The sequence below is a fragment of the Stegostoma tigrinum genome, chromosome 18, assembly GCF_030684315.1.
Source record: "Stegostoma tigrinum isolate sSteTig4 chromosome 18, sSteTig4.hap1, whole genome shotgun sequence".
Lineage (NCBI taxonomy): Eukaryota > Metazoa > Chordata > Chondrichthyes > Orectolobiformes > Stegostomatidae > Stegostoma > Stegostoma tigrinum.
This window is the reverse complement of record NC_081371.1, coordinates 40,079,133-40,103,798: the sequence shown is the minus strand read 5'-3', so window position 1 is coordinate 40,103,798 and position 24,666 is coordinate 40,079,133. Positions and strand designations below refer to the sequence as shown.

General features: G+C 38.4%; 1 protein-coding gene across 2 annotated transcripts in view; it reads left to right on the top strand.

Moving 5' to 3' along the window:
- The window catches only part of lin7a (lin-7 homolog A (C. elegans)), a 72,695-nt gene extending 57,883 nt beyond the window's left edge, over positions 1–14,812 (top strand). The window contains exon 7 of one of the 2 annotated variants that reach the window (XM_059652463.1): positions 14,671–14,812. The gene's annotated coding sequence lies outside the window, so the exon portion shown is untranslated. Of the gene's footprint in view, positions 1–199; positions 9,712–14,670 lie in introns of those variants that run through there. The other variant, XM_059652462.1, reaches the window with a different exon arrangement.
- Positions 14,813–24,666: the final 9,854 nt, after the last annotated feature.

Here is a 24,666-nt window from a genome sequence, read left to right as displayed (position 1 = left end):
GATTGGGTGGGATACTCTTCAGAGGGTCTGTGCGAACCCAGTGGGCCGAATGGCCCGCTTCCACACTGTAGTGATTCTCTGAATATTGTTGAAACCTGGAAAATAACATTTAACTTCATGACAAATTCAGCAGATTGAAATCCTTTTGGAAAAAACAGTGCTGCTTTCAGATTTTGTCCTTTTGTTTTTCTATTCTCAGATTTGTCAAGATAAATCTTCTAGGCACCAAGTTCAAATGAAACCTTGTCCACTTAGAGCTATTTGCCATCCAAGAAGACTGTTACAAATTGTTGATATTGCCGTGGGAGATGCAAAATGTTAAGATAGAACATTTGTGATAATTGTAGATAAATCAATTGCCAGATACTGTGTACATCATGTTGTAAATGATTGTGAAGTTTTAGCTAAGCTTATTGCAGCTTAGATCAAAATGGCACAAGGTTTTTTGAAAAGTAATGGAACACAAGTATTCAGAGTCATAGTAAGTAAGTGTTACAATTTTTCTTCAATAACATTCTATTTCATTGTACCCTAATATACAGAGTTTGGATAGAGCTGTTCAGGATTTTAAAGTAATTCGTATTGGTTCACAATTTTTATCTACAAGAAGATTGCATTCTTATAAAGATAACCTTAAGCAAATGGTATTTCTCAAGCAGCATTAAAGAGATATCATATTTTAAAATTATTCTTCTTTTTCTAATACACAATAGAATATTTTATTTTTACAATTAATTATTTTAAATCAAAACCTTGTGCCTAATCATAAAAGCCAAGTTGTAGTTAGCTTTGTGGAAAGTGTTTAGATACATAGTTAAATGCTGTTTGAAGGAAGAAGAGCTTATCATATCGAACGACTGGATAAAGTGAGGCCATCCTGTTTCTGGTTATGCAGCCTGCTGTACTGCAACATTACCAACCTTTTCTTCTGCTGATTGAAAGATATGGAGTCCAAGTGGTAGAAAGCTCATCAAGGAGATTCCTTCCATTTGTCGTTCATATCACTATCTTCAATTTCATTTGAATCCTGACCTTACTTCCTTCAATTTCATCTCACTTCAACTGAATTGCAGTGGCTGCCAGTGATATGTGTTGTGAAGGTTGAATTGCAGCAAAATAAACCATCTGTAGGCTAAGGACATGCTCACTGGTAAAACTTTGTATCATAGATAGATAGGTAATGGAAACTGTACTTAGTGGTTATAGGGGGAAAGCTGATCCCAAAAATCATCCGTATGCTAAGAACTATCTATCAGTGGTTCTTAAATTAAGAGAAAAGTGTTCACAAAGAGAATGTAGAAGTAGTGATGAAGAAATGCACTAACCAATTTGCTGTCTTCCATAAAATGGCAGCTGCAGAGGTTTAGCTGATTTTGCATTCCCCTGCTTCATTACCCTTTTTTTTTAACCTGTAGGGTACTAATTGAGAACTAACTAGATACTTATGTCAATAAGTTATATTTTTGTTCCACTTGACATCTGTGACTGTTTCACAATAATGTGCATATGACAGGTGCACTGGTGGTTTTCACCAAGCAATTTTATTTGATAATTTCATAACTACATCTAAATTGAGAGGGATTGGTTGAGGAGGAAAGAAAATGAGATCGAACGTGAGAAGTCAGAGAGAGACAGACAGAGGAATGGGAAGCGGAATGAGGGTGAGGAAAGGAAGAGAGGAGGTGAGGAAGAAGATGGTGTGAAAGGAGGGACAGGAGGGAGAAAGAGCGAGAAGTGATAGAGAGGAAGACGAGGAGAGAGTGGGCCAAGCGTGAAATGGTGAGGAGAGAGAGTTGTAGGAGTTGGGGTGAGGGCGGTGTGTGATGAGAGAGGGAGATGAGAAGATCTGGAGTTGGAGGGGGGGGAGGTGTGCGGTGCCAAGGCAAGGAAGAAGAGAGTGAAGGCAAGCTGCCAGAGAGAGGAGAAGAAGAGGAAAAGAGCAGACAGAGAGACATGGATGCACGGGAGAAGAGAGAGAGAGAAAAAAGTACAGGCAGTGTGAGGGTGAGGAGACAAGACGGAGAAAAAATATGGGATGGTGAGGGTCAAGAGCAAGAGGGTTAGGGAGATGCGAGATGGCAATGAGATAATTTCTTATCCCTTCTGCAGCCCTTTTCTCTATCTCCTCCTACCCACTTCCAACCTCTGTCTCATTTGCCCATGCCTATTCAAAAACATCACTGTCACACACCTCCCAAGTCTTCAACTCATCTCCCTTCACCCATCATGGTCTGTCTCCTCCCATCCACTGCCAACACAATCAAGTTTCTGTGATCACTACATTTATGCTTATTAGGTTAACTTTTTTTCTTCTACTGTAAGGGCATTTGACTAAAAGCATATGCGCAAGTTCGGGAAAAGAAGGATAATGCACATACATCAAGGGATCAGCAAATGTGGACTTTGCAAAGCTGTATTTCGAAAGTATTTGCAGAGACCAGAAAAAGTTACGTGTTTTAATTTCTGATTTTACGTATCATTTTAAATGCAACCATAAATAGCAATGTTTCTGTTTGATGTTATAAAGATAAAACATTTTTGTCCCAGTCATTTTGATTGGCCTTTCTTCTACTAAAGCATGATTAATCAGCAATTCATGTTTTTGGCCTGAAGGAACAATCAATCTTTCAATAGTTATGGCAAAGATTATCATCTTATTACTGTTGCATGTGATTTGTGAAACTTTTAACACAAACCTACTCTTAAATATCTCAATTTGAGGTAGAATTTTGTAGTGGTTTTGGTATGTTGATTTCACGTTATGATAAAACTTTGGACAATTATTACAAATAATGCTTTTATTTCCTAAAAGTGTTAGATTCTATTGTAGCCCTGCTTATGTGCTTGTATCTGTATTCTTTCATTTCTATTAGGTTAAGCATCCTACCTCTTTAGTTATCCTGTGTGTCTGGAATTTCATTGCCCTAAATACATTGTATTTTATATGCATGCCAATAACACATAAATAGCAATAGACTTAAGTTCTAAATCAGCTTAAAACTCCATTAGTAATGCTGATTCACCAAATAGACAAAACTAATGGAGCAGATGAATGCCCTGTTGAACTGCCACAGCCAGGAATAAATCACCTAGAATTGTGCAATACCCTCAGACCAATTTCTGGAGCAAATCTCTACCAAAATCTGCAGCATGTGAATGAGGCATGTCTCTTCAGTGTTTGGAGATCTCATTTTTTAATATTTTATGAATCTGTGCTATGTTACTATTGTATGAAGCAGTGCTAAGCCAGTGTTATTTTATTGACAAAATTGTGCAGCTTTAAAATGAGCAAAAATAGCTCACTGTGCTCAGCATCACAATTCTGAGAAGAACTGCTACTCACTACCTGTCTCACAGTTAGTGCAAGACCTTTGAATGAGAGTCTCATAATTCTAGGATCATTGGTGCTGGAGAAGGAAAACCCTCATTGGAACTATTTAATTATTCAAGTGTCTTAGATAACCAATAACTGTTTCATAATATGACCAAGACTGCCATAAATTTTGGAGCCTAGGTCATTTGCTCAAGCTTAGATAATGACAATGTCCTAGAAATTGGATGTGACTACTTTCTATGGTGTGTGTTGAAAAGATGAAACTCACTATTCAAAAAAGCAGTGGTAAATTGATGGAGAATCAGACAGGTTGATGAAGGTTTGAGTGATTGGCAATGGTAGAAAATGGATTGCAATTGTTTTTTAGTGTCCTTGGTATATACTTCCTATTTCTCTTGCAGCTGATAATAAGGTGTTCATTTTCAAATCAAAGGTAACCATTAACAGACTGTTGTTAATAATGATAAATGATTGTGCTGACACCAATTTATTAATTCCCATATATTTTACATTTGGATGCATAACTATTCAACTGGTCTCTGAATTTCTATTCACTTGATTGCGTGACCTGATATCAATGGTGTTGCATGCAGTAATCTGCATGCATATCGTACCATGAATAATTTACATGGAGGTAAATTGTACAGTGTTTGAAATATAAAGCAATTAAAACTACATGTGAATAGAGAATTGAAATCTGAGGTTACCTGACACCATTCAGAACCAGTCTTGGAGTTTCGATTTCAACAGTTACAATGGAGAAAATGGTTATGGGAAGGAGAATTTAGATTTTTTTAAAGCTGTTAATGGAGAAATTCTAATGCAGCTGTGTGATAGGGTTGCCAATCCCTGCTCCTGCTCAAATGAAGTTTGATCGTGTGCCATTACTTACAGTTTACAATTATTTCACTCTTCAATGTATTTTAGCACCTTTGCATGGAGCATAAATCAATAAGAGTTAAGCTGTCAAGTGGGGCTAAAAGAGAGTAGGAAAAATAAGTACACAAAATAGAGTCTTCAAACCTTGAGTCTGTGAACAGTATCAACTGGCTATCTTAAGTTGAAACTGTCTGTTGCACCTTCAGGCAGAATTCTTGGACTGCTGATAAGCATCACCTGCCCAAAGACAGAATTTCATTTTTAATTTCTAATTCTGCATTTACCACAGCTAACCACCTAGCCTGCACATTCATGGACACGATAGACAATTTAGCATGGCCAATCCACCTGATATGTACATTGTTGGACTGTGGGAGGAGACCAGATCATCCGGCAGAAACTCACATAGACACAGGGAGAATTTGCAGACTCTGACAGGTAGTCACCCAAGTCTGGAATCAGACTCAGATTCCTGGAGAAGAACAGCAGCAGTGCTAATCACTGAGCCACTGGGTTTCTCCATTTGGCTTCATTGAGTGCAGTCAAGACCTATTAAAATGCCCAGCAACACACTTTTTAGTACCCTGCCACTGTGGCCATGAAATTCCACATGCTGGCTTAAACCAAGAGAGGGGCAGTTATATATTACTTCCTAAACTCAAGACTGACTGAAAAACACTTACAACCAATAATTGTTTTTTTCTGAAGCATGGCCTCAGTTGTAATTTGTAAATCAATAAAACCAACTTAATATTATCCTGTGTCTTAGTTAGAATTTAACAGAGACTGAGCGTTTCAGCCTCAAGCTAAATGTTTTCGAGGCTGCACTCTGACAACCTTGCCCCACAAACTTTTCTGCCCTGACTTTGGTAAGAACATGTTTGGGCAAAAGAACAATGGAGTTTGGAATCAAACTATACAACAAAAAAATAATCTTTAGAAAAGTTGCAATTGCCAGGAAGTTGAGAAAAAGTTGGATTGGATTTGGAAAGGTGGCTGTGCTGTGGCAATGAGATATGTCTCCTTCTCAACTTAAATTAACTGGAGAAAGCCAAATAGTTACTGATAAATTGTATGAAAGATGGATGCATTTATTTTAATATTGTGTTCATTATGTTTTGTTGTCTATAAAATCAATAGCAATTTAGCCATCATTTGCTTGTTTAGTTCGCTCAGATTCTAGTTTTTGCAGTAAGCTATGATCTGTTTTGTTCCATAAGTACATTTGGCCAATTAAGTCTTGAAACAGTTAAAAAAAAACTTACAGAGCACTGACACAATAAACCGGAAGAAAATCACTTTCAGTTTACAGACCTATTATCATTGCTAAAGTGTGAACTGTACAGCCAAGATTGAATTCCCTCTGCCCTTGTAACCTAGAAGTTGCAGTCAAAATAATGCTTATTTGTGTGTCCTTTTAATCAATGTCTAATTACACCCCATTTCCTATCAAACTTATTAGTATATACCAAACTGTAAAATTAGACAATATCTGAAGGAAACCACTAAAATAGTTGGAAACGTAACACAAAATAAAGAATAAAAGATCAGGAATGTCAGTCCTGTTCACTTTCTAATCAACATCATGTTAATGGCATTCATTGATATGTAGTCACTCTCTATTATGTTCTCCCATTGAAAGTCCAAGAAAATATGTAATGGGTCATAAATAAATAGAATGTTGTAAGTGTGAGAAATTTCAGGTATTTTTTGTTGATGGCAATAAGCCGTTTAGGATTGCTACAATGAAATAGTGTCAGTTCAATTTATGAAAGAATTTTTGGAGCTTTGCCGATGTGGCAGAGGTAACATTTATGTCTTCGTGATCATAAATGAAAACAATTCAAAATGGCATAATGTTTATTGTTGCACACTTTGATGGGTTTAACTGTCCATGTCAATTGACACTGACAGTCATATGACTGAAAGTAAATTCTGCCAATCTTGTTTGGCCAGCATAGGTGCAAATTACTAATGATGGACCCTCCAGTGCAAATCAATAAATACATGCCAAAAGACAATTTCACAGAAAAGCCTGAAGGCTGGTGGGTGCAGGAAAGGAAATATTCATATTGGTGCAGTAGATCGAGGAAGAGAGGGTTTTACACCTGGTTCAATGGTGATACCTGGTCAGTAAGTTAGGAATTTCTATTCACCAGTACTGGTGTTTCTTGAGCTGCGAACCAAAATTTATGTAGAGTAATTGATTCTATTGTGGAAATGTTCAGAATGTTTGGTATTGCTTCCTCTAAGTCTTTTCCACAGTTTTGATATGAGTTACAGTTTTAACATAACTGTGGCAGCACGTTGTATTCTTCATATTGGTAGCAGAGGTAACCACCCATATATAACACCCATATATATGTAAAATGTAATGTTTTGACATTACATTGACGTTTCAGATTGTATGAAGCAATGTCTTACCGAGTAGAATGCATAAACACTGCAACTTATTGAATCTTACCTGAATTATTTCAAAGTGAATATAAATTGACATATTTTGAGATGATGTTGGCATTGGAATAATGTTTTACAAATCCGGCACAAATTATAAACGTGCACATGGAGGCCGGAACATTGGATGCCTTCAAGGCAGAGATCGACAAATTCTTGATCTCAGCAGGAATCAAGGGTGACAGGGAGAGTGCAGGGAAGTGGAGTTGAAATGCCCAGCAGCCATGATTTAAATGGCAGAGTGGACTTGATGGGCCGAATGGCCTTACTTCCTGTCCTATGTCTTATGGTCTTAAATAACCAGCATTTTCTGTTTTTAATCATACAATATCAGCTTTCCTTGTCCAATCCAATCATCTTGCAATTCCTCAACTCCCTTAAAGAGGCAATTTTGTGAATAAGATTAATTCATAACTCATGGGTAAGTAAAAGGTGTTCTTGTTTTTTTATCAGCATTTTCTGCCTGTCCCTCTTTGGCTTGAGATTTTGATCACAACTGAGTTGTTTGCAAGGTTACTTGAGAGGGCATTTAAAACTAATTCACTCCAATGTACTACAGTCTCATAATAATCACAGACTTCCTTCTCTAAAATTCAGTGGTGAACCTGTTGGGTTTTTACTAACAGTTATCTGGTCATTTCCACTGATAATAGATATGTTGGAAATGAATTCAAGTTCTCAAATTGCAATGTCAGGATTAGAATGGGTGGCCAGCCTGCTGAGGCTTTTGAATTGGGACATAATTACATTTAAAAGTTTCACCACCAGGACTTAACAAATGGAAGAAGATACTTATGTAAAATACACAGCCTGGCAGGTTACATTTTGCAGGTTGAAGATAGACAGGAAACTTTCCTCCTTAATGCCTCTCAAGGGGTGTTACTGCCCAGGTTTCTTTCCCAATGCATTAGTCCCTTCAGCACCTTCCCATTGATAGAACTTCTCCAGCCATCTTGGTAAAAACAAGGCCTTCAAACATTTATCCAAGTCCAGATCCAATGCCACACACCACAATCCCAAAGTGCTGAAGCATTGCTGGACTTCAAAAAAGAACAAAGAACTGTTTCATTTTGTGTGGATGCTGAAAAACAGAAACATCTGGAGAAACACAGCTGATCTGGCAACATCTGCAGAGTGAAATTACACAGATGCTAGCAGAGCTGTTGAGTTTCTCCAGTTTTTGTTTTTGTTGCGACTACTGGACTTTTGCTTGAGGAGCAAAAATCCCAGCTCCTGTCGATTAAATCAGTTGGACTTTAAATGGCTGTATTATAACCAGTGTTCCCCTTGACTGGCTTTCCCACACATTGTCATCAATTCTTTGGCTGACAGGGATTTACAGTTGGGAATCTAGCATGTTGTATAATTCAACACATTGGTGCAGTAGTTATTCTGCTACTGTACCCATAACATTTCTGCTAACATTTGGTTAGAGATTGTGGCACCAGTTTTAAATGTTGCATCACTCCAAATACTGTATACTAACTAAAAGTTTTGACTCAAGAATTAGCATTTACAGAGCACCTTTTTATAGCTTCAATTTGTCACAAAGTACTTTGCTGCCAGTGAATCACTAACCACTTATTTTTTGTCATGTTGGTAAAAGGGGTGGTAAATTTGCATAGAGCGATATACTACAGCGAAGCAAATGTTACTCTTCTTGATATTGGTTAAAGAATAAATATTTGTAGAGGAGAATTCTGCTCTGCAAAAGATACCCGGGATGGTTAAATGGACAGATGAATTGCCTGAACATCTGAAAATCTGCATGCCCAATAATGATCGATTTGCCCGCTTGGGTTATTTATTTGAATCTTACATTGGAGTTTAAACCTCACAGCTTTCTGTTTCAGGGACAAGAGCTGAATGATTGTGCAAATTTACAATGAAGCTATATTACTGGAGGCAAAACAGTTGTAAGAATTTTTTTTTAAGAAAACATCTTAGGGAGTAACGCAATGCTCACAATTGACATTGCAGTTATTCTCACACCTTAAAAGGCCTGGGTCAGTATAAGCAAAATGGCTATTAAAATGTAAATCTGGTGCAGATTTCAAACTGAGATTGTTTTGGGGATACGTTTTATTCTTGAATTTGTCTGAAAACTTTTTTGCATTTATTTAAAATGTTGCACAATATCAAGAAGTGATATTCTCAGTAAAGATTATTACTGTTTCCTTCCCCCATTCACAAGATACAATATTCATAAAATGATTTTTGATTCTTATTTGGTTGTAATATATAGTAGTCACTACTTCCACCCACACACTGAAGAAACTGTCGCTGTAAACAACATTTGCCTGTGTTTGACTAGCAAGTATATTATTTTTGGGCTGGAAAGTTAACCTGATCAAATAAGGTGTTCCATTCAATTGCAAGTATGACCATGATTGAGTCTTCTTTCTAAACTTCAGCTAAGGCATTATGCTTTACATTATACCATTACACGCTATTTTAATTAAAAGTATTTTAGTTTTCCTTGTTTTGACATTTTAATTAATAACTTACATTCTTCTCTTTATGGATGAAGTAGAAAATCTCGAGCTATTGGATAATGCAAGGTTGATCCAAGCTAAATTACTGAGGACCAACCTTGACGCTTTTGTAATATAATTACATTTAACTGATGAATAAATATTGTTTCAGAGTGCTCTCTTGTGTCTCTGTTATTTTTTGTGAATTTCTGTCAAGGTTCAAATTACAACCCGGATAATTTATTTGCAAAGTGGAGTACAAAATGTGTGAAAGGTTTTACCATTAATTCTGAATCTTCAAGCTCACTGTGACAAGAAGCTGAGTGAAATATTATTTCTGCATGGACAAACAAGATGTAATACACAAGTAATGTCTTGAAGGTTGTGAGAATATATTTATTGGAAGTGTAATTAACCTCATTTTTTTCCCACTTGGCTTTTGAGGCAATTGTGTGACTCAATAAAACCTGATTGAATCAGGCTTTAACATAATCAGGTGTGATGCATCAATAAACTAGAGTGAAAACACAGCAGAACATTTTTTTCCCCAGACCAGTTATTGTGTATCGTGTAGTTGCTATGGGAACATTTAACTGAAATTACAACACTGCTAAGATAATCGCCTAAGTGAACTCATATCTTAATCTGAGTTTCATATCAAAAATATAGTTTGATCATTTTGAAACAAGTGCTGTATTGGTGAACAAATAGTTCTTATTTAAATATGAATCCTGTCAATACCTGAATCTATTTTATGCAGCGATAACAGTGAAATGAAAGCTGCACTAACCACAAAGCAAAGATTGAAATCAGACTGGACGTCAATTTGCAATTAAATTAATTCTAGACTTGATCTTAGCCTTTAAACCATTGATGTTTTGTTTTCAGTTGACAGTTCATTTTATTGAATTTCAGTATAGAATTAAATTTAATTAGACAAGTTAGATTTCAATAATAAATACAGAAATTGCTGGAAAAACACAGCACGTCTGGCAGCATCTGTGGAGAGAATGTAGAATTAATGTTTCGGGTTCAGTGACCCTTCTTCAAAGCTCAAAATTGCAGGGGTTTTTTGGATAGATTTCAGCATCCCTTTGATTAGATTTGTTAATCCAAATGATCGAAACTAGATCTGAAGGAAGATTTTAAAAATAGCCACTGGCACTGTACAATTCCTCTTAACGTCATATTCTGAGACTATATTTCAATTTAATGAAGCCATGGTGACTAAAATTATTGACAAAGATGTCTTGTTGGTTACTGCACATGGTAGTGTTTGCTACTTGTGGCACAATGGTAGTATCGCTGCTTTTAGTCTGGAAGGTCTGAGTTCAAGTCTCATTTCCTTTGGCAGTATTTCATGATCTATTTGAACAGGTTGATTTCAAAACATGTAACATTTACTGCTCCTGGAACTTGCAACTGAAATAAGGCCATTGTATTAATGGAAAATTACCGTTTTCCACTTGCTTGGCCCTTAGCTGCAACTCCATTGATTGTGGCTAGGGGGTAGCACTGTCTGACAATATGTACACTTGATATCAAATTGTCTCCGTAACAGCATACTTGTCTGATCTGCAACGGCTGTCCCAGTGATTAGATCAGGAAATTCTTTTCTCCATCATTGTTTGTGAGATGTGGGTATTTTTGTAATTGTTTGTATTGATTTTAACCTTTGGTTTGACATTAAAGTTTATTTGGCAACTACTGGTTCAATGGGTGTCTTATGGAGCAACAGTAGTGTCACTACCCCTGGATGAGGCAAGACCAGGTTCACATCCCATTTTGGAACATGAAAGCTGGGGCAATGTTTCACAATACATTCATTATACATACAGTTGATTCTGGAATCAAAAATACTGTTACTGCTCTTTCAATAAGTAAGGATGCTTTCTGCAACATAGGACAAACTTAGGAACAGAACATCTGTACTAGATCAAAGACAAAATTCCATAGATGTTGGATATCTGGATTGGAAATGCTGTGCAGGTCAGGTGACATATAAGGAGAGTTAACATTTCAAGTCAATTACCTTGCAACAGAACTAGATCTCAAGCCTTTTACCTGAAAGAGGCATGGAAGCAGATGGGTTAAAAGCATTTAATGGTTTAATTACACTTAGGTGCAGTTTGTAACCAATAATACATGTCTTTTCACCCTAATGCAACCGCTTAGTGGCTGTATTTACTTAACCTATGGCTCCTATGCAGTACAGCTGATGGAAACTGCAAATAGCTTTGCAGGATGTCCTGGAGAACCTCTGGACTAAGACCTTACCTTTTGACAGGGTTAGTAGTGTGTAATGATCAATCCAATAAATTCCATAAAACCAGTGAAAATATAATTGTATTTGGATTGGGCCTTGCAGCTAATTGGGACTAATACACTTCAGAGGCTCTCACAACCTCAGTCTATAGCCATAATTGATTTACATTTTACTAAGTATAACTCAAAATCTTGCAATGGGAGCACAAACTTTCTCATCCTGAGATGGGACAGTAGACTCTTGTACCATTAGGCCTCAGCAATCCCTAATAGTCTTGCGAGGCAGATTGCTGGATTTCTCTGAAAGCCTTGATGCCATTGGGAGCAATGACTTTCACAGTCCTAAATCCATGTGAATTCCCACTGCAACACAAGAGATATTGAGTAGCTTTTGCTTGTGTTGTGACAGAAATTCAAGACACTGCATCATGTGTGAGTCCACGTGTAATCATGGAATTGACCATCATGTCCATAGTCGAATGAATGAATAGGCACCAGTTGCTATGTGAAGTCATGCGAGGTTGACAACAGGTTGCACCATCCAAGTCATCCTTTGCAGCAGAATCCATCTCTGACCCTGACCTCTTGGAGCCTGGCACATTAATAGTGGCCTGGTTGCTACTCACTTGTGCCTGGTACTTCACCACATGCGGGTCCCTCTCCACATCATTTCAAAATACTACCTTATCTTCAACCTCCCTTAAATATGTTTTCACTTTCAAAATCCATGCTTATCTTTCCCAGAACCTGTGCATGAATTCAGCCGATTGTGTTTTAGTCCTGAGCATAGCATCAAAGTGACTCATTAGTAAAGTTACAAATTATATCCTTTGTGATTGTGGCAAAGCCAAACCCACCACCTCATCCCTCTGTGTTTAACTTCAGCCTTTAACATGGTTAAGCGCACCATCTTTCTCCAATACCTCATCACGGTCAGCAATTTTGGGGGCTTGCACCCGCCTGATTCCATCCTTAGGAATCTGTTTTTGGCCAAAAATCTCACCTACCAGTGGTTTCTCCTTCTTCCACACCAAAGCGTCTGTTGTTGGCACATTTTCCCTGCCCATATGTTGCATCCAATGATGTTATTTAGATGCACAAAACCAATTTTTTGTGGAGTCAAATGCAGCCTGGTCGTCAATAAGTGATAGGCAGGATCCGATGAGAAAAATCCCATCAACACTTGGAACACATCAATTTTTGTTAGCAAACAATGGAAAGGGGACAGAAATGAAACACAGGAGGAAAATTCAAAATTAACATGCAATTAGAAATTTATGTTCAGTTCAAACAAATCCCAATTTAGCTTTTGCAAAGGCCTTACCTATCATGTGAGAGTCATGACTTGATAGAGTAGACTGAAATGCTATTAAAAGGCAGATTTGGTCTGTTTAAATACCATGATCTGAAATATTTTGAGTCTCTTGCTCTCTAAGTATGAAGAAAGGAAGAGGGAACTGACGGGAAAATTGAAGATTCTGTTGAGCAATTCCCCTGCACCTTGAACCCTCTAGTAATTCTATTCAAATTTACAAATACAAAGGATTCTGCTGCAAAGCAAATAATTACTTAGAAAAAGTTAACTCCTGATTAACTGTTAGACATTTCGATTATATCTCATCAGGGCTTATGTATATATGAAAGCATAAATATTTTGTTGGAGATATTTGTCTTGCATTATCAGGATATTCATAAGAATGCTTTTGTAAAGGGAAATGATGTTTTTACATTGAATGAAGTTATGCATGTTAATTGGCAGGCAAGGTGACTTTGATAGAGGTGTTGCCATGTAAAATTGGCAGTTAATTGATGACTGACAATTAACTGCCAACCTTTGTTTACTTTTAAGCCAAGAAGATTGATTGTGATTGATCAAAGAATTGCCCTGATGAATAAACTAGAGAATAGTTGTAAACCATTTTGTTGAGTTAGGGTTAGGGTTTGGGTTAGGTACATGTTATTTCTATCTGCAAAGGACAGAACTCTATGTATTAACATATGTAGACTTCACTTCATGCATATTTAGCTTCTGATACATGCAAGTGCCTTAAATTCATTGTCAGCGTTTTTCTTCATACATTCAGGATTACTTAATCAATGCTATCTAATCCCAGAATCACATCTAATTTGGCACTATGTTTCAAGTTTTGCAAGCACTGGGTGTTTGGGGGTGATCAGTATTTTTCCTATTGTGAAATACCACAAGGGTATACTATTTGATATGATTGCCCAGTGTATAGGACGTTTGCCCATATAACTAGAATCATACTGGAACTGAGAGCTGCTTTGGTGAGATCGGCAACCTGCTCAACTACTTGTATTATCAAATGAGGGCATGATGACGTGAGGTAGGTGCTTAAATTTTACATAAGGATTGGGCTGGGATTTGAGAATGTAAAATTCATCCTCCAACACTTTGTCTGCACAGGTCAGAGGGATGAGGGACTCTGTTGTTGTGACAGTTGTCTGCTTAGTCTGCCTGGTTGTTGTGCCTCATTTCATATTTCACACACGTAAAGCGCTCACATGAAAAAAATATAGTGGGCCAAAGGCTGGCAGTGTGATCGTTCTTTGCAATGACAAATATTCTTTATGCTGTTTCACACTTGTACGAGAACAGATGGTGATGGTGGGCGAGAGATGTTTATTTAAGTGCACACAATTCTGAACTGGAACTGTTCTCTTCGATTTTTGTTCCACTTCAACAATGTAAATTATGAACCAAAAAAAACTTCTTTGCTGGCAACTTTTATTTTCCTTATCTTATTTCCTGTTTGAATTCATACACATTCCCAGACACTTCAAATGTGGCAAAGAATCTCCATTGCTTAAAAATTTCTGATCTGATAGTGAACAGCTTTTGTATTGTTATTCTTCTCCTTTCCCACTATGTTTCCTGCTGCTCTGTATGTAACCTGTATAATTTATCCACACTGCATGCTCATGTGTAACATGGATTGTATGGCATAATCTGAAGTGAAATCTGCTGATTGCTACTGAAATGTTATGCATTTTTTATGATTGCGCACTAAATCTTTAGCCTTCCTTTGAAGATGAGCAAGACATCTCAGGCCAGCAGTGAAGTTGTTGCTAGTGCATTGCTGTTACATGTCAGGATTAGTGCTGCTAATATAGGAACATAAGAAATAGGGGCAGGAAAAGTCATGGAGAGATGAACAGTGTTAATATTTCAAATCTAATATGACATCTTCAGAGCTTCAAGTGGACTTGAAATGTTAACTCAGTTTGTTTATCTCTCCACAGATGTTGCCAGACCTGCGGGGACATTCTCTGTTTATTGCAGGATTTCTATGGTGGCAATAGAATAGTGTAGAATCACTGCACACTCTGAAAAAAAATCAATCTTACAGATGCTTGAGTGATGGTGCGATTTGCAGCAGAATCAGACAAAGTCTGACAAGGAAGATCTCAACATCAGGAACTCGTTCCATCTTTTATGCCTTTCACAAACAGTTTATCTCCCCAGGCAGTGGCAAACTGCCAAATAAGGGGGTTATTGCTTAGTAAACATTTTGTTGATAGCCTTACTCATCTCATTAATATTCAGCTTTCTATTGTGCCAAATGCACCGATAAAGCCAGGCACTATGAAAACCCGACATGGAAACCTGATGAACTTAACTCGCCACCTGCTCCAAACAATGTCTGTCATGAACACTGGGCACCAACATCTCAGGGTATGCTATGTGAACACCAGCCACATGCATTCTACATCCATACACATTGGCATTTGATGGATGCCAGCCTCTAAGAACCCCATGGCACATCTCTGATCAACTTACCAGATACTTCTGCATTTCGATGCTGCATCTTGGGCTACTTTGGCGACTGTCATTGCAATACTATAGCAAGCACACTGTACTCTTAGGGATAAATACACAGTACATGCACTGGACCAGCCTGCTTCTTTACTCACAACCAATGCGCTCACTCACTCTGAGCATATGTGAATGCATGCAGCAATTATAAAACTTTAAAAATACTTTTCAAAATTATTGATTGCCACTGATTAGTCACAACTTCATAAATAAGTTGGTCTCAGGTATACCTGCCTTGCCTTCACTTTTTGCAACTTTCCCCTTCAGCCAGAGATACCAGGCTCTTATTACTTCTGCCTTATCTTGTCATTTTGTGCAGATGCAAAGAAAGGAAGCTTATCTTAAGTTGTTAGCAGACCTCAGTCAAGTCAAGGATTTTGCCTTCGATTGGGAGTCCAGCACAGTCATTGAAGAATAGCCTCCAATACCAGTCCAAGATTTTTAACACAGTCAGCCAGCCCTTTCAGGACAGGCACAGTCAGGATCCACTCCACACAAAGGGTGAGGGGATACATGCCTGAAAGCCTATCACTCATCTTCACTCTTTCTACCCTTTAGTGAGCAGTTTCCCTCCTGGAATTAGCAAAATTCAGTTACTATGAGCGATAAAATTGGGTGGCGTAGCTGTTGCTGTTGATGCAAATTGGGAGGTGTCCCGAGTGAGTGAGTGGGCATGCGGGTTCCTGATGTCGAAAGAAGGGGTAGGTGACAGTGAGTGAAGGGCGATGTTGCGTGCAATAATGAGAGCGGTAGAACATGAGACTTGGCGGCGGTAGGTGCAGTGGCAGAGAAGGACTCAGTATGAGGTATCAGTGAGAAGATGGTGGCACTTATGTTGGCAAATTGGAGAAGACCTTTTTCCTGAATTACTAAGTATTCCTACAGATGGCTGACAGTTCTTTAACATGAATGGCAACCTTGGACCAGGCTAGCATGCTCTGGTGTTCAGGCCTCCACCGCCAGTCCCGGGGCAAGAGGAGGCCCAGACACTGCATCTGCAACACTTGACAAGCAGCATGTTACAGGTTCCTGCCTGCAAAGCAGGATCGCAATTTCCCCAGGTCTGCCATGTCCAGGGCGTCTCTGGACTGACGGCGTTTGACTAAGTGCCCAAAAAGTTTTTAAAGGTGGATTATTCGCAAGAAATGTCAGCTGAATTCTGGGATATTTGTTGAGTGGTGAGTTGTATTTGGAATAAAAGACAGTAATATGGGATTTGAGTCGGATGAGACAGACATCATAAAGGCAGTGAGTTAGTGAGGTGCATTTGGCATAATTCTGCAAGAAAATCCGTTGGGTCTCATGGCAGAAATGACCCCAGGAAACTCAATCTAAATTGGATTTAGTCACAAAAATTTAAGATATGGTCCACTGCTTTACAAAGAAGGATTTTTCAAGTGTAATTGTTAAAGAAATACTGTAAGATTCAAGATGTCCTACCTCAAAAACGTCATATTCTCTGAGATCCAATTTATTTATGAAGATGTGACTAATCAGCCACAATCAATAATTTTGAAAAATATATTTAAAGTTTAATAGTTGCTGCACGGTAAAGTTTAAATTCTTGTCAGGGTGGGGGACACAAACACTGACATTCAGTTAGATGCATCTTTCAAAGGTTTTTGCTTCACTTTCTTTTATTGTTGAAGATAAATAATGCAGTATTTTCCAATAGTTCAGGTCAAATATTGTGAGAATCTAGTGCCACCTGCAGGTGAAAAGCTTACATTGTTTTGAATATCTCTCATTTCTGAATCAGTCTCAGTCCACAACCTGAATAGTAATCTAAGTTTAGAGATAGTAGGAACTGCAGATACTGGAGACTCTGAGATAACAAGGTGTAGAGCTGGATGAACACAGCAAGCCAGGCAGCATCAGTGGAGCAGGAAGAAGGGTCTAGGCCTGAAACATCAGCTTTCCTTGGTCTGCTGTGTTCATCCAACTCTACACCTTGTTATCTCTAGCAATCTAGGCTGCCACTTCAGTATGTACTGAATTGCCAAAGATGCTGTCCTCTAACTTGGATATTGATATCAGCAGCCCCATCCTTTAAATAAGATATTAAACTTGAGGTCAAGTATCTATCCCTTGGGTAACATAAGTGATTTTATGGTACTATTTTATGTCTTATCCAATTCCCTGTCTGACAATTATTCAGGAACACTGAAACTGATCATTAAGATATTTGTTGCTGTTTGGGAGGCCTTTCTCTGTTAAAATTGGCTGCCGTATATCATATTAGCATACTCAGTGCACTGTAAATCCACCTCATGGACGGCAAAGTGCTTTGGCATATCTTGGGGTCAGGAAAAGATATACAAAAGTCTGTTCTTTGTTGCTCACTTCATTTTTGTATGAACATATTTTAACATGGCATGAATTGAAAAAAATAATATTGTATCGCATGCACAAAGCTAAGCCACTGCTCCAGCACAGGTTTTCCACGTGATAGATCCAAATGCAGAAATGGGAGGGAATCCAGACAAGCAGTGATGAGGAAATTCAAACAGGAAGGAAAGAGAAAGAGCTTGAGACTGGCAGAGGATATTGGAAGGATTTACAAATTAGTAATAAACACAAAAACACAGATGGGTAAAGAAGTGCAAAAACAAGGAGTCAAAAAGAAGCAAACCCTAATCATAAAAGAATTTGTACCCATAATCCGAAGGTTAAATGTTTTAACCATGCAGATTAGTTTCAATCATTTATTTTACTGGCAGACCTATGCACTATTTGCGAAATTTTGCAAACACAGTATCCCATTTGACTCCACAAAGGTCCTCCATATCTTCTCCATTACCAAGATATCTTACTTGCAATTTTGTGTCATCTTCCTCCTCCAACCACCATTCATGACCACCTGAAACCCTTAATCATGTCTTTGTTGTGTTCAGCCTTGATAAGCAAACTGCTTTCCTCATGCAATCCAGTCTAAACCTGAGCTCACCCAAAACTCACGCCATTACTCACATCATTTCTTGATGAACTCACTCCACTCTCACACTGTAACCTCTGATAGCCCTCTCGTTGCCAAAGATTTTGCTCCCCTCTGATTCTATCTTGTTTTCATCATTCCATTATTTGCAACCTTGCCTTCAACTACTGACGCTCTGAAATTCTCTCCTGAAAGCTCTGCTTCTCTATATTGTTCTCGCCTTCTTTAAGCCACGTCCTAAAACCTACCATTTTTAATCAAGATTTTGGCCTCCTGTCCTGATACCTTTTCATGTGGTTTGCCATCTGATTTTGTCAGGTAACATTCCTGTGAGGCACTGTTAGACAGTTTTATTTTACTGATAGGGCTGTACCAAGGCATTACTCAGCTAAAGATAACACCCTGAACCCAAAAATGAACGTGGGTTTGGATCAGTCTCTGGAGCACTTTTTTTCTTCCCTTTTTAAAAAATTCATTGATGTGGTGAAGGACATCACTAGCTAGGCCAGCGTTAATTGCATGTCCCTGGAATTGCTGCAGTAAAGGGTAAAGAAATCCTAGTTGAACTCTAAGGGCCAAATTAATTTTGAGACTACAAGAAAAAGGTCAGAGGCTAGGAATCCTGTCGTGAGTAACTCACAGGAACAACCACAGTGCTGTTAGGAAGAGAGTCTCAGGATTTTGACCCAGTGTCAATGAAAGAATGGTTCTATAATCCCAAGTTAGGATGGGGTGTGACTTGAGGGAACTTGCATGGGGTAGTTTTCCCATGCATCTGTTGCCTTCTCTGCCTGGGTGGTAAAGGTGAGAAGTTTAGAAAATGCCACTAGAGGAGACTTATGGAGTTACCACAGAGTATCTTGTAGATAGTATGTTTTGCTGTCAGTGTTAATTCATTATGAAAGGAGACAATGTTGAATTTAGTAAACATTGTGCCAGTTAAGTGGGTTGCTTTGACCTTGATGGTGTCAAGCATCTTGAATGTTGCTGAAACTTCATCCATCCAGGCAGGTGGAGAGTATTCCACCACACTTCTGACATGTGCCTTGCGAATGGTTGACAGGCATAGGGAAGACTGGAAGTGAGTTACTCACCACAGTATTCCTGGGCTCTGGCTTTTTCTTGTAGTGACAGAATTAATTTGGCTGGTAGATTTCGATTTCTCGTCAATGGTAACCCCCAGGTTGTTGTTGGTGCAGGATTCAGTGATGGTGTTATCATTGAAAACTGAAGAGTACTGGTTAGTTAGTTAGTTCTTGTTATCAATTTTCATTGTCTGAATAGAGCCTTGGGAGGAGCCTAAAATCAGAGACAATGATTGATTAATATGAAAAATATTAGAAAACATTATTTATATTCATTTTCATTGTGCCACAAATTTTCCTTACCTCCAGTACAGTAATTGTATTTTTAATATATTGTGAACTACTTGATCTGTTTCTTCCCCCAGTTTAATGAATTAATCAATATGCAGTCCACTTTGTTATTCTATAACAATGAACAGTACATTAAACCTAATCTTGTACCACATATATGTACCTTGTAATCATTCTTTTCTGTTATCTCTGATTGCTTGATCATTTGTCATGATCTTTTCAGATATCTGGCATTTTCTGCAAAATTTCTGTGAAACTCCACAATGGGAACTTAGTTATCCACAAAGGTATTTAAATTGTGTAGTGAGGCTAAGTCTTGATGCCTAATGAAACACCATTGAGGTGAAAGAAAAGCCCACCAAGGAAATTTACAATGTGCCAGCAGTACAACGTAGACATGAAAGAACACCAGCAAATGATAATCGTGTGACAGGACACTAAGACAACAATCAACATACTGACAACATGGCTGCAAACTAAGAATAGCCAGCGATGGTATCCACAATTCCAGAAAGTTATATGAAAACAAGATCTGAAAGAGTTGTCATACCACCAAAATGATAGATGAACTCTTAAACTTTTATCACTGTACAACTACTTTTATTATTACTCAATGTGTGTTGTAAAGACTTCTGTTTTTATCTTTTAAAAAAAAATTGCTGTCTGGAATCAGAAAATAACTGTTTTAAGAATCAGGGATGGCTGGAGGATTGTTGTATGTTTGAAATCAAGTAACCTGATACTTGTTGCAAGCACCATTTATACAGCTGTTGTAAACTAGTAATTGAGTGCACTTTGTGGACAAGCTGGGTGTCAAGGGGTGGTGGAGAAATGGATATTTGGTTGTTAACAAGAAGCTGATTGGTCTACGGACGACTGACCAGTTACTGATGGCAAAGACTTTCTTCCTGCCAGCAATAATGTGATTGGTTGTTAGGTAACTGAACACTTGGAGCTGTGAACAAGAGGCAACGCTCGTCAATTTGAGTAATCCACTGTACATGCATACAACATCACCCATTATTATTTCTGTACCTTTCTTACAAGCCCCAAGTATTTTCTGGTTTATGCTGTACCATACAGCAGAACTACTGTTTGGGGACTTATAAATTAATGCCAGCAGACACCATTTTCCCTTGCTATTTCTTATTTCTACCCAGATTGATTCGATGACTTGATTTCCAATGTCTATGTTATTTTTCACTAAAGCACTGATCTCTTCCTTTACAAACAAAGCTACCTCACTTCATTTTCCTACCTGTCTATCCTTTCAAAACACAGAGTAACTTTCAATATTCCATTCTTAAACCTGGTTTCCATGTAACCATGTCTCAATAACCATTGCCAAATCTTACCCATTTGTCTCTATGTGCACTGTTAACTTGTTATTTTATTCCAAATGTTTCACCTATTTAGACACAAAATTTCTCAGTTTATTTAAATTTTCCTCCACTTGGTGCAATATTGAGGTCCAGCTCACCCATGACCTAAAGTAATTGAATTTGGTTAAGTGGCTGAATGGCTTTTTCGTGTTCCTGTAAAGGTTGTCTCAGTGCCATCACTTGAACTCGTTGTCAGAATTTGTTGCACTCTTGATTTGCAATCAGGAAAATTACTGTGGAAGTTCATGATTATAATGGTATTGCATTACATTCAAACTGTGCTTGCCTCTACCAATGAAAATACCCAAAATGAAAAATGTTTTGATTTCCTGTTTCCACAACTGATATTATCACTTCTACTGAGCAGAAAGCTGGACCAGAAAACAAAAAAGACAAAACAAATTTGTTTATTAAGTCAACAATCCTGAAGACATTTTTAAACTCATGTTAACAATTCTATTCTTACAAATTTTAGGAAACTGCTGCTTTCTTTTTTATAACCATGGTAATGAAAGTATTACCACAAATGTCTCAGGCTGCCATTAATTACACAAGCTGGAGAATTAAATTCCTATTTGAAAATTATATCTTTTTTATGAACATGCACTTTTAAGCATCTGTAACAAATCCAGAGTGCTCAGCTTCAATGTACAATGGCATAATTTCAAATATGAATCAACTAAAATACCTGATAAAATATATAAAATATGTTTTTCTCATCTTCGTTCTCACAGGTTCTTTTGCTATTTACTAGTAAGTTGCTGTTCATACCTATTAAGCCTATCCTGTTTCGTTGCCTCACTTTCAGAATTGCTTTGCTCTTGAAGCATAATAAATATGCAAGAATGTGTGACTAACACAGCATGCAAACTTGCAGATTTTGAAAGTATTTTCTGAGCTAAGTTAAAGTACCCTTTACACTGGACAGCTGTAAAATTTGTAAGGGGCTGTAAACAGTCTGAACATGCAGAGTTTTTTTTTTCCGAAAATCCGCTCATTGTTTTTAATAGGACTATTAATTAGACGTAGTTTTTTTTACTCTTTACATCTCAGTATAATAACCATTACTAAAAGCAATGAGGGCTGTATTTTAAATTTAATGGGGAGAGTTTCAGTCTTTACTGTTATGTGTTAATCATGGTCTCAGAAAAGAACAAACACCAAGGTTTGGTAGGTAGGACTGCGCACAATAACACAGGCTGTCAGATTTCCTTCCATATTAAAATAGGTGCAAAGCTGCTGAGGGGGAATAGAATTATGTTCCAGCTATGTGTCCATCACTTTTCCCAAATCCATGGATTTTAGAGCTATGGTGAGAAAGTAAACCATGAGATTAGTTTTGGATTAAGAGTAGAGAGCAGCACAGAGTGATTTTTGCCTTGGTGGAAAGCATAGATAATCATAGTTTACCTTGCTCCATCTGGTGAAAGCTGTGATATTTCATTTGTGGTGCTGCAAACTATAGACTTTTTGATGGAGATCTACAGTGATTGTGCAAGCAGAAAGTGGGAAGCATGAATAAATTATGTGTTGTTAAGATGCTCGCTGTTTGCCATTTGCTATATTTGAAAGACAACATGCTTAACACTGAGTATAGATATATGCTACTAAAACATAATCATGCCTGTCAGTTCAGAAATGTAAATATTTAACTTCACTGTCATAGACAGAGTCATACAGCAGAGAAAGAGGCCCTTCAGCCCACCATATCTATGTCAACTGACAAACGCCAAATTACATTAATCCCATTAAACCTACTATGCATTGGTATTTTAAATACTCATCCAGATATTTCTTAAATTATGTGAGTATGGTTGCCTCCACCCTTATCTCAGGCGGCATATTCCATATTTCTACTACCATCTGGGTGAAAGAAGTTTCCTCATATCTCCTTGTTCCTCACTTTAAACTTATACCCTTGGTTCTTAGAGATGTCTGCCTTTGGGAAGAAATTCTCATGATCTACTCTGTCCATGCTTCGTAATGTAGTATGCCATAATTGTACCCCGCTTCAGCCTCCTGTGCTCCAAAAGAAACAAACCCAGCCTGTATAGTCTGTCCTCACAAATAAGACATTTCATCCCAAGCAACATCTTGGTGAATCTCCTCTGCACCATCTCTCATGCAATCATGTCCTTTCAATACTGTAGTCACCAGAATTGCACACATTATTCCATTGTTTTATAAAGGTGTTACAAGACTTCTTTTCTCCTACATTCCACACAACAGGAAATGAACTCAAGCATCCCGTAAGCTTTTCACCCCCCCATCGACCTGTGCTGACATCTTCGGAGCCTATCGACTTGTACACCGAGGACCTTTTGTTCCTCAATAATCCCTAGGGATCTGCCATCCTTCCCTCATTAGACTTCCCAAAATGCATCACTCACACTTACTGGGATTAAATTCCATCTGCCATTGCACTGCCCAATTACCAGCTGACTACATCCTGAGACCATTCTCCTCATTATCAACAACACCATCAATTTTTGAGTCGTCTACAAATGTACTAATTATATTTTCTACATTCACAGCCACTCATTAATGTACATAACAAGCAGCAGAGGACCCAACACTGAACCCAGGTCACAGGCTTCCAATCACAAACCAACCCTCCACCATCCCCATTTGCTTCCTATGTGAAGCCAATTTGGATCCAGCTTGCCAAATTGCTTGGATCCCATGGACTCTTAGCCTTTGAACCAAACTTCCATCTGGGATCTTGTCAAAGGCCTTACTGAATTCCACGAAAACCACATCAACTGCCCTACCCTCATCAATAAATTTATTCACGTTTTCAAAAAGCTCGAATAAATAGGTAAGACAGGATCTCCCTCTAACAAATCCGTGCTGAATATCTCTGATCAATCCTTAGCTTTCCAAGTACTGATTAATCCAATAATTTCCCAACCACTATTGCAGACTAATTAGTATGTAATTACATGGCGTACCCCCACTGCCCTTCATGAACAAAGGTAGGCATAAACTATCCTTCAAAAAATCTGGAAATTCACCTGTGGCCAGCAGAGTATTATATATCTCTGCCAGGGCCCTATCAAACTCCTCCCTTGTCTTCCATTGTATCAGGATACATCTCCTCAGGCCGTGGGGATTTACGTACTTGCATGCCCATTGAAATATCTGTCAGGTGGCTTCAACATTGCCTTTCTAGGTCAGTAATATGTTGGTGATAATGGGAACTGCAGATGCTGGAGAATCCAAGATAATGAAATGTGAGGCTGGATGAACACAGCAGGCCAAGCAGCATCTCAGGAGCACAAAAGCGGACGTTTCAGGCCTAGACCCTTCATCAGAGAGGGGGATGGGGTGAGGGTTCTGGAATAAATAGGCAGAGAGGGGGAGGCGGACCGAAGATGGAGAGAAAAGAAGATAGGTGGAGAGGAGAGTATAGGTGGGGAGGTAGGGAGGGGATAGGTCAGTCCAGGGAAGACGGACAGGTCAAGGAGGTGGGATGAGGTTAGTAGGTAGGAGATGGAGGTGCGGCTTGGGGTGTGAGGAAGGGATGGGTGAGAGGAAGAACAGGTTAGGGAGGCAGAGACAGGTTGGACTGGTTTTGTGATGTAGTGGGTAGAGGGGAAGAGCTGGGCTGGTTGTGTGGTGCAGTGGGGGGAGGGGACAAACTGGGCTGGTTTTGGGATGCGGTGGGGGAAGGAGAGATTTTGAAGCTGGTGAAGTCCACATTGATACCATTGGGCTGCAGTGCCACAA